The sequence below is a fragment of the Chiloscyllium plagiosum genome, chromosome 29, assembly GCF_004010195.1.
Source record: "Chiloscyllium plagiosum isolate BGI_BamShark_2017 chromosome 29, ASM401019v2, whole genome shotgun sequence".
NCBI classification, from domain to species: domain Eukaryota; kingdom Metazoa; phylum Chordata; class Chondrichthyes; order Orectolobiformes; family Hemiscylliidae; genus Chiloscyllium; species Chiloscyllium plagiosum.
Genome location: NC_057738.1, coordinates 4,524,236 through 4,540,071, shown reverse-complemented (window position 1 = coordinate 4,540,071; position 15,836 = coordinate 4,524,236). Strand labels below are relative to the sequence as shown.

Here is a 15,836-nt window from a genome sequence, read left to right as displayed (position 1 = left end):
ATCACACAAATAACACTGTGATAATAACCAAGTTATTTGTCTTTATGATGTCAGGTTGAGGGATATATGTTGCCCAAGAAACTGAAAATTCCCCTACTTTCCTAGCAATAGTCCCACTGGAAGTTTTTACATCTGAAGAGACCACCTTGATTTCATCTGCCATATCATTCAAAGCTGTCAGTACAGCATTAAGATGTCTACTGAGATGACATGAAGTCTCCAGTAACCCAGAATCTACTGATTCAGAGGTGAGCATGATATTACTGAGCAATCACAAACTACAAGGTTGAATCCAGATGCACAAAGCAAGGAGAAGTCACTGCCTCAGAGGGGACAGTCAGAAATGAAACGAAAGTGAGAACTGGCTCAGTATTACATCCACAATTAGTGGGCGGCACGGTGGCACAGTGGTTAGCACTGCTGCCTCACAGCGCCAGAGACCTGGGTTCAATTCCCGGCTCAGGCGACTGACTGTGTGGAGTTTGCACATTCTCCCCGTGTCTGCGTGGGTTTCCTCCGGGTGCTCCGGTTTCCTCCCACAGTCCAAAGATGTGCAGGTGAATTGGCCATGCTAAATTGCCCGTAGTGTTAGGTAAGGGGTAAATGTAGGGGTATGGGTGGGCTGCGCTTTGGCGGGTCGGTGTGGACTTGTTGGGCTGAAGGGCCTGTTCCCACACTGTAATGTAATGTAATCTAATCACACTAACCTCCCGGATGGTGACATTCCTATATTGACTAATGTTCATGAAAACCTCAGCGTGGCAAAGGAATATCACTGTTAATGCCTGCCAAGAGTTTCAACATTTTCATCTCTTTCACATCACCATACTATTTCATCTAACCTACATTCTCTCTTCCTTTTTATGTCCTAATTATTCTGATTGAACTGCGATTGCAATTATTGATCCAATTACAATCAGATAACAAACCGAACATTGAAAAATAGCCTAAGATATTACAGAGAAAACTGATCCAACAATAATCCAGCCTTTTAAAAAACATTGCTTGCTTTGCCCCCTCCTTATTGTTTGAAAGTTTGAAGACATTTGCTTTATTACTGTGAACCTACTCAATATAAAGATCCATTTACAGGAGATCGTGCATAAAGCTCATAGATTAAAACTATTGTAATAGCAAAAAGAACAAAGTTCAAGATTTATTAATTTCCTCTTAATTCAACTGAAGAATGTAACCATAATGTTCTGCTTAAGTATAAAAATGAAAAATAGAAATACAATCCATTCGAACCATTACATTATGCATATGCTTTTCTAATTGCTTTCTGCTGTCAATCTGGGTTTTGGGTTTGGCTTTATAAAAAAGCAAAAAATTACTGATGCAAAATTAATAAACTCACCCAGAAAGGAATCAGTTCATGTTAGAAACCCCTGCAAAAAAATTCTTGCCCTTCCTTCTGGGCCCTGGAATTCAGGTTCTTGGTCAGTCCCAGAGTTACAACTTTAGTTTGAAATGTTGGAACTTTTCAGCTCCTCTGGACAGGTTCTGAAACAGAGAGATGGAGAGAGCAAAAAGACACATTACCAAAATTGTTCTGCATCCGGTGTCCTCATATGTTTTCACGAGATCTAACAAGCAGAAGGTGATTCTTCCTGGTCCAATCCTGGGTCCAATCTTGATGAGAAAAGACAGGGGTTTATCACAGCAGTTCCTACTTTCGTAACGTGAATGTACAATAGTGAAGAGTTCACCAATGACAGCCTGTGTCACATTAGAAGCAGAATCCCAATATTTTGAGATTCACCAGGCTGAAGGGGTTGACATATCGAGAATGGCTAAACAGGTTAGATGTTTATTTGTCAGCATTCCAAAGAAGAAAGGGAATCTTATTGAAACATACAATATTCTGAGGTAGATGTTGAGGATGTTTCCACTAGTGGAGGAATCTCAAACTAGGGGACTTTATTATCCAATGCCTCTGGGAGTATGTTGGTTGGTTAAATATTCTAGATAATCAAGAGATACCTATAACCGCAGTAAACCCTGACCAATTTAAGCTTCAAGACATCAACATCCCTGAAATAATCTCTGCTAAAACAGCAACATAACTCCTCAAATCAATTTAAAAACACAAAGTCATAGAAACATTAGGCATCATTGTTATTCTTTACTTACAGAATAAATACTCGGACATCACAGTAGATCATGGTATTTGAGGTATTAATTTTTACCGATTTATCAAGAGTGCCAGTTCATAAGGGGCCAGATAAAATAAAACTTATTATAGTTACAGGATAAAGGCCCACTCATTTAAACTTGAGATGCAAAGCAATTTCTTCTCTCAGAGGGTAGTAAGTGTCTGGAATCTTCTACCCGAGAGAATTGTGGAGGCGAGATCACTGAAGGTGTTTAAAGAGGGGGGTAGATAGATTTTGGTTGAGGTTGAGAGCTCTGAGGAGCTGTATGGAAGGGAGTTAAGGCCTGGTAAGATCTGCCATGATCTTATAGAATGACAGGGAAAAGTTAATGAGTGAATGGATTACTCTTGCTCCTATTTCTTATGTTTTCATAAACAAAGTACTTTTTAAAAATGGAAAATAAGGTCACTTTTTCTTAAGTGTTGCTATGATTTTCTCCTGGGGATTTGCAGAAAATTAATTGTAATTCCGGGAGAATCCAGAACAATGCTGGAGAGTTGGCATCTATGGTTGAGGGGAATGACGGCTGGGAGACCTATGATGTTATACCAAAAGTAGCCAGAGCCACAAATTAACCAGGGTAAGTAAAGGGGAGCAGAGCTGATGATCACCGAAGCAACAAGAGAAGGAAGAATAAGGGAGTTTTGTCCTACGCACAAATTATAAAGTGGCAGATAAAAAAACACAGCAGATATTCTATCTGAAACCTGCACCTTTCAATATGAATGAGGCACGTTATACAAGTCTCAATTTAAAAATATTTCTTTGCTAAAATTCAATTCTTGTCATAGTCAAATTGCAGTTGCATTTATGCTATTGCTGGATTTTGGTAAATATTGGAAGATACTCTGATGGTCTCAGACTACCTGTAATCAGAGTCACTGGAGATCAACTAATCATTGACTATATGTAAACACAGAAAGATTCAAGGTTAATCCTTCTGTTTCGCCCCATCCATTCTGTGCCTGATGCTTCCAGAGCACTGCAAGTGTTGCTGGTTGCCCTCAATGATGGCCTCAGTAACCCTCCTGTCCTATTAATGCTAGTGGTACATCAGCTTCAACTATGGAGGGAGCCTGCTACCAAATGTCCAAATCCCTATGGTTCATATCAAAATTGGGATCCTACAAGGATCTGTCAATAAGTTGAATGCTTTTAAAGGGAAGCTGGATAAACGAACAACAGAAAGTGCAGAGATGAAAAAAGGTGGGAGGAGGCTCATGTGAAATAAAAGCATCAGCAGCAATCTGTCCAATACTGTTGTGCTAAGTCCCTTGCGTTATGGAAGTTGAGGTCTAATTAACCATGTTAGGTCAGAATGAGTACAGGAACCACAATGACTGAGACCCACAAAAGGTTAGTGTCAAACTATTTCTGCAAGTTCGAGTAAAGCCTTAGTTGGACTGCTCTTCCCTGAGAGCACACTCATCAGGTGTGACTGTGCTTGTTTACAGGCTGCATAACACAAAGCTAACTGTGAAAAGGGACGACTGTAATATATTATGTTCTGAACTGACATGTTTTACTAATTCTTAAGTACACTCAGATTTATTCTGATACCTTTTGTATCTTAATTCAGTATTAATAATATCTTTACTAAATCAATTCATCACTTTCTTTAGTAAGCATGTAATAGTGACTTGCATTCAAACTGTGGCTCTCTGACAGGTAGAAACTAAATGTCATTTAACCTAGTGGAGGGAGGAAATATGCAATATATTTATAATTAGTGGATGGATTTTGAGAACTAGAGTCGTAGAAATATACAGCATGGGAACAGACTCTTCGGTCCAACTCATCCATGCCAACCAGATATCCTAAATTAATCTAATTCCATTTGCAAGCATTTGACCCCTATCTCTCTCAACCCTTCCTATTCATATCACCATTCAGATGCCTCTTAAATGTTGTAATTGTACCAGATTCCACCAGTCCCTCTTGCAGCTCATTCTGTAAAATACCAACCTCTGCATGGAAATGTTGCCCCTTCAATCCCTTTTACATCTTTCCCATCTCACTGTAAGCCTTTGCCCTCTAGTTTTGGACTCCCCAACCCTGGGGAAAAGGCCTTGTATATTTAGAGTTGAAAAGTGTGGCACTGGAAAAGCACAGTGGGTCAGGCAGCATCCGAGGAGCAGGAGAATAGACTTTTCAGGCATGATCCCTTCATCAGGAATGTGGAAGGGGAAGGGCGCTGAGAGATAAATTGGGAGATGGGAGTGGGGCTAGGGGAAGGTAATTGGAAAGGTGATAGGTGGATGCAGGCGAGGAGCAATAGTGATAGATCGGTGGGGAAGATGGAGCAGTTAGATGGGAAGGAAGATGGACGGGTGGGCCAGGTCAAGAAGGTGGTGCTGAGCTGGAGGGTTGGATCTGGGGTGAAGTGGTGGGAGGGGAGGTTTGGAAGCTGGTGAAGTCAATGTTGATGCCATGTGGTTGGAGGGTCCCAGGACAAATCACTCCAACTCCCTCTCCCACTCCCCCAAGGACATGCAAGTCCTGGGCCACCTCTACCAACTGGAGGAAGAACACCTCATCTTCTGGCTTGGGATCCTTCCTCGGAGCATCAGAGGCTGAGGGGTGACCTTATAGAGGAGGTTTATAAAATCATGAGGAGCAATCATTAGGGTAAATAGACAAGATGGAGAAAGTGAGGACTGCAGATGCTGAAGAGTCAGGGTCTAAAAGTGTAGCACTGGAAAAGCACAGCAGATCAGGCAGCAACCGAGGAGCAGGAGAATTGACGTTTCGGGAGTAAGCCCCAGTCTATTCAGCATCTTCTTGTAGCTCACACCCTTCAACCCTGGCAACAACCATGTAAATCTTTTCTGAACCCTTTTAAGTTTCATAACATCCTTCCTAAAGCAGGGAGACCAGAACTGCACAATAGTGGCTTAACCAATGTCCTGCACAGCTGCAACCTGATCTTCCAACTCCTATACTCATAATGCACTGACCAATAAAGGCAAGCATAACAAATGCCTTCTTCACTATCTTACCTACCTGCAACTCTACTTTCAAGGAACTATGAGTCTGCACTCCAAGATCTCTTTGTTGAGCAACACTCCCCAGGACATTATCATTTAGTGTAGATTAGATTAGATTACTTAGATTAGATTACTTACAGTGTGGAAACAGGCCCTACGGCCCAACAAGTCCACACCGACCCGCCGAAGCGCAACCCACCCATACCCCTACATTTACCCCTTTAACCTAACACTACGGGCAATTAAGTCCACACCGACCCGCCGAAGCGAACCCACCCATACCCCTACATTTACCCCTTACCTAACATTACGGGTAATTTAGTATGGCCAATTCACCTGAACCTGCATATCTTTGTGACTGTGGGAGGAAACCGGAGCACCCGGAGGAAACCCACGCAGACACGGGGAGAACGTGCAAACTCCACACAGTCAGTCGCCTGAGGCGGGAATTGAACCCGGGTCTCTGGCGCTGTGAGGCAGCAGTGCTAACCACTGTGCCACCGTGCCGCCCACCGTGTAGAAGGCGACTGACTGTGTGGAGTTTGCACATTCTCCCTGTGTCTGCGTGGGTTTCCTCCAGGTGCTCCGGTTTCCTCCCACAGTCCAAAGATGTGCAGGTCAGGTGAATTGGCCAAGCTAAATTGCCCGTAGTGTTAGGTACAGGGGTAAATGTAGGGGAATGGGTCTGGGTGGGTTGCACTTCAGCGGGTCAGCGTGGACTTGTTGGGCCGAAGGGCCTGCTTCCACACTGTAAGTAATCTAATCTGATCTGTCTTGCCCTGAGTTGCTTTTCTAAAACAATTCTTCACAATTCTTAAATAAAAACTGAAATTGCTGGAAAAGCTCAGCAGGTCTGCAGCACCTTTGAAGACAAATCAAAGTTAATATTTCAGGTCTGATGATCCTTCCTCAGGATTTCCTCAACAATTCTTGTTCATTTGTGGACAGTATGTACAACATTCTGATTTACTATGTCACTGTGCTAACTCCAAGTTTCAAATCCTCCCTATCCTGGAAATGCACAAGGAAAGTATTGCCCCATATTATCGTTCTGAATTTTGTTTCTGCTTCATAACGTCCATTTTCTCTCACCTCGTGGCCACCCCAAGCTCACCTTGTTCATAAAACCACCACCGGCTGCTGAACACTGTTCCATCAAACTGCTGACCAAAAGCTTCTCTTTTGAATCTCCATCATAACTGATATAATAAAGCTTCCGCTTCTCAGGAACTGTCCCCTTCCATTTCAAACCACAACATCACAATCCGCTGCAAAAAAAACAACACAATTGACTCCTCTGTCCTTGCAAACTTCCTATTTCCATTCGTCCTTTCATCTCTAACCGTCCTTGGGCATGCTGTTGCCACTCACAGCTGTGCTCTGCTTTCACACAACTTCATGTTTGTACCTCTGGCTCTAGAGATCCAGTCCTGCAACAGCATGAAGGCAGACTTTGGCAAAGTCACAGCTGCCAGTCAATGTGGCCATAACCATAAAACACTATCCCTCCTCACTGCTGTCAACCTGCCTGCATTCTCCTTCCTCACTGTCTGTCTGGGTTGGCCTCCACTCACTAGATTTAGTTTCTACATATCAATTAATAGCTAGAGATTGACTTGCATATGATTCTCCACCCACTCTTCCACCATTAACTTTCTTATTTTTCATCTATAGGCTGTCATGCAGCAAAATCACTCCAAAAGACGGCAGTTTCTAAATCTGCATGATGCACTCAAATTCATCTCTCTCGATCCCTTTCCTCCTTCTGTTGTCAGTTTGCTTGTTAAACTGCCAGTTTTAGAAATTTCTTCCAACTAAGCACAGAGAGATTGAAGGCAAGGCCATCACATCAATTTCCATCACAAACTCCTTCTACTGACTTGAGTTCAGCCTTCTACCTGCCAACTGTCTCTGGCTGAACCAGACTAACCTTTGCCTTACTGTCCTATCTGACCCTGAGTTCCAATCCAATAGTCTGTGTCACCAAGACCAGTTACAGCCCTCTCCATAATGTCACCTTTATACAGACCTACATCAGCTCTTGCTTTTCTTCTCTCTAGGTTGAACTGCTCCAACACCTCTGGCTGCTTTCCCATCTTGTATCCTCTGCAAACTTGGGTTCATCCAAATTCTGTTGCCTACATTCGAATTTGCATCCATGTTTCATTAACACACTGCCCTTGTATTCCTTGATCTAGATTGACTTGCTTGATCTTAGAATGCTTATTCCTACTTTAAAATCCCTCCATGGTCTCAGTCCTCTGTATTCCTTTAACCCTTTAACCCTCGATGAGCTCAGTGCTCCTTCAACCCTGGCTTCTTGCTCATTACCTTTTTTTATTGCTCCATTGTTACCAGCCAAACATTCAGCTGTTTAGGCCCCAAGCCCTGGAATTGCTTTGTTAAAAACCTCTCTGTATTTCCATCCTCCTTTGAGGCACGTCTTCAAACCTACTTCTTTGACTAATCAGTTAGGTATCTGTCCTAACAGATGATTCTCTGGTTGTGTCAATTTTTATCTGGTTAAATTCTTGCAGAATATCTTGGACATTTGACCACATGACATGCAAGTCATTATTATTGTGCCAACTGATTTTTTTCCAGAAGCTGCAAAAATGCAAATGGGAAGAATGGATAGGGAAATTAGATGTGACTGTTCTGCACACCATCTTGTGGTTGATTGCAGAGACTTATAAATTCAGGGAGTTGCACACCCCAGACCATCACGGAAGCCAACCTCCCATCCATGGCCTCCATTTACACTTCTTGTTACCAAGGAAACGCTGCCAACATCATCAAAGACACATCCCACTAATGTTCTCTTACAAGCTCTTCCGTTAGGCACAAGATACGAAAATTTGATACACACACCGACAAGTTCAAGAACAGCTTCTTCCCTGTCGTTACACGACTGCTGAACGTACTCTTTCATTTCAAATGCTGATCTTGTTAATGTGGCTTTTGCCTCACACACTTCTGCGTGATGTAACTGTATGCCTCACTCTGCCCAACCTTTTATTCCATCCCATGACCTGTATGTCCTTGCTTACTCTGATCTCCTGTACTGCTCACAAACAAGGTTTTTTTTTTACTGTACCTTAGTACACTTGACAACAAATCAAATCATTGGTCTGTACTGCTTTATCAGTTCTACAGTTTGTCACTCATGTACTTTACTGTACTTATGGGGAAGATACAGTGGACTGATGTCAATCATTCAACTATTTGAATAGATTTGCAACTTATAACAAATGTATCACCACAAATTTTGCTGAGCTTTCTTCTACTAATAAAAGTATGAGCATTTAATGCAAGTATTTGCAATTCCATTTAAATCAACACCACAATCTAATTACGCCTTTACACGTGAAAGATCATTTCAACACCCAAAGGAACCTATTCATAAAAAGATTTGTCTAATGCGGAGATGATTGGTCAGAATTTATTGGTATATCTATGCGTGCCCTTGTCTGATGTAATAAGCCCTTACTACTTGTTTAATGTCCTTAAAACCATTGAGCTGCTTTGTCAGTGTATATGGATATTTGGTTTTGAGCATGTCCACTCATACCCATGATTAATAAGAGGAAGTCACTTCATGCTGAATTTATATTTATAGTGCATCTGCTAGATGTAGGCCCAAACCACAGCCTTGCAATGCAAAGAGGAACGTGCTAGTTCCTCTAGTTATAGCAGCTCTTTCTATAAATGAGGACAGAACTGCAGGGCACCTTTTTACTCAGGCCACAGTCAGCCTCTTGAATTTGGTTTCTGAATTATTCTGAATGGACTTTCTCAGTTTTAAGGCAAGGTCTGCAACCTAAAAATGAGTGTTACTATCCTACTTTTCAAAGACCAGTGTACAAACACTGCTTTTGCTGTCAACAGTACCCTGATACCCACTGCACAATGGTCCAGAACCTGCTTGAGAAATGACACCCCATTCAATGTGCACACTCTTATTAGTGTAACAAAAAACAGCATTTGTGGCGAGGAAGTTGTTCTGAGTTGTGAATCTCCTCAAATTGTCAGACAATTTGCATCAATCCACCATTTCCTCCTCATGAGTTTCATAAAACTGCTGCATTTGCACTGTGAATACGAATGAAACTTGCCACAACAGTTATGGGTGAAAGGATCATTTTAATTAAAAGATTTACATTCCTACAATGACAATCAAACACTGAAACCCAGAAAAGGAACAAATTACATTGTGCTCTCGTTTTTACAGTAAGTAAATTGGTATTTAATTTCATTATAAAATAGAATTTTATAATGTTGTGTTTCTTTTCTTATTTTACTATCTGTCTTTTGTTCTCATAGCTTAAGCAGATAGACTGTTAATCTTGTTGTTCAAGAAGATACCAGTCTCCCCCGTTCTCCTTTGGTCACCAGTGACCTGAATGTTTACACAGAGAGAATCACTGATTTATTGGAAATGGCTAGAAGGGATTGAAACTGTAACTACTGCTCCCAAACCCACTCTCTGCCATTTCTGCAGGGGAGATGTGGGAAAACAATGCAGATGCTTGGGCCTTGGCAAAATGACTGGCTTTGGACTTGAGACTGCTGATTTTTCCAAAGAGTGGGAATAGCTACTTGTTCATATTAGGTAGGAGAAGGTCTAAACTTGTTTTTTTTTAAATAAAAGACAGATATGGTAACCTTTTGGATATGGTTTTAAAATACCTTTAGGAGAGGGCATGCATCCTTTGGGAGTGTTAAAAGAGCCATAATTTGCATAAAAAGTGGATAATCCAATGGGACTTCAAGTATATTAGAACTGTCAAGAAAGCCAACAAGATACCAAAACATTTAAATCACCTGCCCTTTAAATGTTTAAAAAAAAGGTCAGCAGTGTTAAAGTGCCTTTTCCCTTAATCTGTTTGTTCACATAAACCTGAGGGCTGTCATCACAGGAATACTGCTGAATTAGAGATTTCACAAGCCATCATGAACACAGCAGGGTGTTAGTCACTTGGACAGCTCCAAGAGATTATGAAGCCTTTGAAATGCTGCTTTTATAAGTATTTTAAAAAATGTTAAATGTAGCTTTATAGATGATTAATATTAAACAATAAATTAATTATTAGCCACTTGATAATTTACTCTCAGCATGGGTTCTGAGGTTGGCCAATAGTAGATTTTGTTGGCATAGAAGGTATACAAAGGATGCTGGGTCTGGGCATGAGCTGACACAAAGTTGGTGCTATGGGGTGATTACAGGGCTAAAAGTACTCAAAGGTTGTGAAGGGTCATAGACGATGGGTAAAGGAGCTAAGGCTGACTTAAGGCTAGAAATGGCCATGGAGTGGATAGAAAGGTAAGGTTGGCATGAAGGGTATGAGGAGTCTTGGGAAGTTTGTTGGTGGAAATGTGTTAGCCTGGAGGAAATGAAGCACCCAAGGAAGGGGAAGTTTTCATGAACTGGTATGGATAGGCATAGGGAGTATGTTGGGGGTGGAGAGTGAGGGATGTGGGATATGTTTGTTTTCTTTTCACATCTGTGACAAAGTTTCGATGCACTGGGACTAGCCTTGGCTGCAACGTGCTTCCACACATCCCGAGTCCCTGCGATTACCTCCAAACACTTCCAGGTACAGCGCTCACAACTCCCAGAAACACTTGGCCTCACTGATACAAAAGTCTGAACATCTGGGCCCACATTTTTCCCTGGGCAAATTGTGGAGCCCAGAATTGGAGGAATGAAAATCCGGCCCCCTATCAATTGCATGTTCAGCAATTTGTAAGAAAAAGAATTTGAGCTGGAGATTAAGGGCAAAAAAAATCAAACCAATGAGGCATGCCAATGGCGCACTCCACTCTCCCACATTTGGTCCCATTGTAAATGGGGCTGAATCTAGAATATCAGGCTGTCAGAGTTAAATGCAGCAGCCCAAGCTGAAACATTATGAAACATAAACACACAGTCTCTTTACAGCCCCCGTATACTCTCCGAGCCTGACAGGTTTGTAACAGTGAGCCAGAAGCTCTGTCAGGTGAAAATAGATGCACGTAAAAAGTGACCAAGATTCCAAACTTCTCATTCTTAGGCCACAGCATCATTTACTGTATTTCTTACTAAATGGGATATTAGGCAATTTCAGAGGACAGCTGGTTTGCAATTGAAGTCACATTTAGGTCAGACTGGTGAAGGATGGTAGGCTTCTTTCCCTGATCTGCAGTAATGAACCAGTTGGGCTCTTAGGAAAAGCAGACAGCTTTATTGTCATTTTTACTGAGACCAACATTGTATTTTAAAACACTTAAAGAAAAATAAAACTCAGATTCTCCAATTGGCCCAGTGAGATTTGAATACATACTTTTTGGATTATTAACTCAAGTCACTAGATCATGAAATGAGTTACGTAGCCTTTACACCGCAAAGAAATGTACCTCATTGTGAAATACACAATGATGTTGCAACTGGTAGCCTGAAAGCAAGCAAAATGTTTTAATGAGTCTTACAAGGAGTGACTCAGCTATGCCAGCAGCTGTAATTTCCTGAACTCACCACATTCAGATTGGTAATAGCAAAGACAATCAACTGTTTACTGGCTAGGTGCTTGAGGGAAATAGAGTTGCAGGACTGCAGTGATAGAGCAGGGGAATTGAACTGACTGGATTGCTCTACAGAGAGTCAATATGGACTTAATGGGTCAAGTGGCTTGTGCCATAATGACTCAGTGGCTAATTATAATAGATGGAAAAATCATGGGCTGCATACCAGTGATTTCCCAAGATGTACTACCTGTGGAAACTGTGACCCACTGGGAGCAGTGGATTGCAGAATCTCCCTGACAGAATTTCTGCATATCAGCAACCTAAATGTTTATTTCTGGTTTGATGCCTCCCTGAATTTAATCCAATTACTTTTCTTCCACAAACCATTTAAACATTTATTACTCGCTCTTGCTGAAGGTGAATGGATCTTTCTCCCTGAGGATTCTGAATGTGTAGGTGCGCTGGTTAGTTGAGTCTCAATTTAGGACACAAAATCACAGCCTGTGAATCAATCAATGTTCAGCTTTCCATCTTTTATCCTATGCCTGAAGAAGGGCTCATGCCCGAAACGTCGATTCTCCTGCTCCTTGGATACTGCCTGACCATGCTGTGCTTTTCCAGCAACACATTCTCAGCTCTGATCTCCAGCATCTGCAGTCCTCACTTTCTCCTAGAATCTTTTATCCTATGACTAGTTCTTCCCATTATACAATACCAGATAATGAAAATTGAAGCATGCCACCAATTATGTCTTGCTACATTGTTCAAATCAGTTCCTACTTAACAACAGTTTCCATTGTGTGTATCTTAAAAATGCCTGATAGGGATGGAAAGGAACTGGTGTGTAATCTATCCTTGGACTCTCTGAATTAAGCAGTGAGTCATACCTACTTTAGTAAGTGCACCTGTATAACAGATATCAAATTGGTAGAATGCTTCAATTTGCTTTTAAATATATGAGAAACATAATTAAATTCTTAATATTAAAACCCTTTCTCCTTAACATTTCTTCTTTTAACTTAAGCTTTGACCTAGACATTTTTACCCGAACAAGAACTTACCAAAATGTGCATGATACACCACCTTGAATGGGATAATATCTAAATGCACATCGCAGGAGTACAACCAGATAAAGTAGAAACTGAACCAAAGCAGATGTCATTATGACAAGCAGCAATAAGCTTCACTGAGAGATGAATTTTATGAAATGTGTTAAAGAGAAGTTTAGGGAGTGTACTCCAGAGCTGAGGACATAAAATAGCTGAAGACTCACTGCTAATGGCTGAACAAATTCCATCAGAATGTACAAGTGGCCACAATAATTCTCAGAAAATTGGAGGAGATTACAGCAAAAAGGTCAAGGCTGGATGTCAGTGATCTGAAGTCTGGAGGTTGGTTTTACACAGTATACATGCCAGCTGCAGTATCACAGGATTTAGACCCTGAGTCAGTGTGTAACGGAGACCTGGCTCAGAAGAAAGCACACTTGAAATGCCACAGTGAACTTGTCTACCGGTCCAATTTCCTTGCATGGTATTGTAAATGCTGGTCCAATACTCATTTGCCTAACTCTCACCACCAATAGCACGTCATCTTCCCAAATGATCTTTACATACAACTAAATGAAATGTAACACCTGACCTTTTACTTCCTCTCTTTTCACAATCCATAACCACAAACAATCCGGCTAAGTGAAACAACAATTTATGTGCACATCTTTCTATCTAGTTTATTGCATTTGCTGCACGTTGGCTCAGTGGTTAGCACTGCTGCCTCACAGCACCAGGGTCCCAGGTTCAATTCCAGCCTCAGGCAACTGTCTGTGTGGAGTTTGCACCTTCTCCCTGTGTCTGCGTGGGTTTCCTCCCACAGTTCAAAGATGTGCAGGTCAGGTGAATTGGCCATGCTAAATTGCCCATAGTGTTAGGTGCATTAGTCAGAGGGAAATGGGTTTGGGTGGGTTACTCTTCGGAGGGTCGCTGTGGACTGGTTGGGCCGAAGGGCCTGTTTCCACACTAGTTAATCTAATCTAATCTCTACATTAGGAAACCAAATGCAGATTGGGTGACTGTTTTGCAGGACGCATCCACACAATCCATGAGCATGACTCCAAGCTTCCAGCTGACTTTGATGCTAATTCTCTCCTTTGCTCTCCCACTGGTATTTCTATCTTTGAAGACCTGCAATGTGCTAGTGAAATTCAGCATAAGTTCAAGGAACATTTCATCTTTCAATAGGCACTTTTCAGCCTTCCAGGCCTAACACGGAGATCAGCAACTACAGATTATTTAGGAGGAGAAGGTGGCATTGTGGAAATATCCAGCAATTAGTCATCTGGAGGCAAGAGCTAAGGGTCTGGGCACATGGGTTCAGATCCCACCAGAACAGCTGTTGGAATTTAAATTCAATTTTTAAAAATTTGGAAATGGAAGTTGACCTTAGCAGTGAAACTAGTCATGATGTCTTTTAAGGAAGGAAACCTACCATCCTTACTTTCCCTGGCTTTGCATTTGGTGAATTCTTAAATGTTCACAAAGGCCAGTTACAGGTGGATAACAAATGTTGGGCCAGGCACTAATCACCACGTTCTATCACCAAAAAAACCTCTTGTCCCATTTGTTTCCTTTCCTTTGTATGTTATGGATTTTTCTCACACTTCGCAACATTCACATTTGTTGTTTGTTTGGAATGAAATCTTACATTTTTTGGCTAAGTCTGAATTGCATTTCCGGGTTTGTCACCATGAGGTCTACTGAGTTTTCTTGGTCTATCTGATGAAACGTGACAAATTCATTTCCAAAGCCCATCCCTTTGGGGTCCATTACAGCAATTTCAACCCTATTTTACCACTTAATGCTCCTACAACAACTCATTATGGGCGGCACGGTGGTTAGCACTGCTGCCTCACATTACCAGAGACCTGGGTTCAATTCCAGCCTCAGGCGGCTGACTGTGTGGAGTTTGCACGTTCTCCCCGTGTCTGCGTGGGTTTCCTCCGGGTGCTCCAGTTTCCTCCCACAGTCCAAAGATGTGCAGGTCAGGTGAATTGGCCATGCTAAATTGTCCGTAGTGTTAGGTGAAGGGGTAAATATAGGGGTATGGGTGGGTTGCGCTTGGACGGGTCGGTGTGGGCCGAAGGGCCTGTTTCCACACTGTAAGTAACCTAATCTAATCTAATTATCAGCGGATATCCACCCAAAAACTGGCTTCTTTTGTACAATTTTTAAAATACTGCAGAGAAGGTACCGGCATTCTGAATCTGCTTTGCTCATTGAAAGATGTGTCCACAGTACGTTGGAGAAGCAGAAGACGGCACGGTGCATCTCCAACAAGAACCTGGAGATCCTGGTTAACGGGGTGATGGAAAAGACAACCTTTTCCTGGAGAATTGGCAGAGGGGTCCGCGACCCCAGACCCTGCCAGCCTGGCCCTGGGTCAGTGCCTTCTCCAGGATGCAGAGGAACATCGAGTAGTGTCGCAAAAAGGTCAATGACCTTCTCAGCTCCTTCAGGGTAAGTGACACACTCATATCGCTGCTACTGCACTGCCCAGACCTCCCAACAAGGCTCATGCACTATCACCATCTTGTTGTCTGCAAAATCTCCCCTCACCTGTTCTTCCTCCTCAGCTGCTCAACACACTTAAACTGCATTCCCTCGGTGCTGCTTTCTCAGGCTTTCAGTATACCTCACGTCATCTTCCTCCCTCATGCAACACCACAGACGGCCATGCCACGCACTGCTATCTCACTTCCACTTTTTCTCATTGCAGGAGAAGGATGAGCATAAGAGAACAGGGGAAGCTGGAAGGGTGGAGGGATGCTGTACATCAGGCTCCTCCCACCCCATGACCAAAGGGGCTGTTGGCCCTTACATGGGAAACCAGGATTGCTCTGCAGAGATGCTGAAACATCCATGTCTGGTAAAATGCTTCAGTGCCATTATAAATGTCACTGCCACTCTCCTGTTAATGCCATGATCACTGTAATTCATTGGATGTCATGTCTAACCACTGGCTGCATTGCTCTCCTTCTTTCTTTTGACTTACCTTCTGCAAGCCTCCCCACGACATCTAAATGCAGTTGCTGATGCATCCTGCATGGCGAGTATGTGCTTACAGATCACACAGCTGATCCTCAAGATGGGCCAATAGATGTTGGATACCAATATCCAAAGGATTAGGGCTTAAT

The 15,836-nt window shown here is 42.3% G+C and overlaps 1 protein-coding gene across 3 annotated transcripts in view; it reads right to left on the bottom strand.

Annotated features, from left to right (window-relative positions):
* The window catches only part of atxn1a (ataxin 1a), a 362,909-nt gene that overhangs the window by 242,000 nt on the left and 105,073 nt on the right, over positions 1 to 15,836 (bottom strand). For all 3 annotated transcript variants that reach the window (XM_043719064.1, XM_043719063.1, XM_043719065.1), the window contains one exon: positions 1,358 to 1,503. The gene's annotated coding sequence lies outside the window, so the exon portion shown is untranslated. The remainder of the gene's footprint in view (positions 1 to 1,357; positions 1,504 to 15,836) is intronic.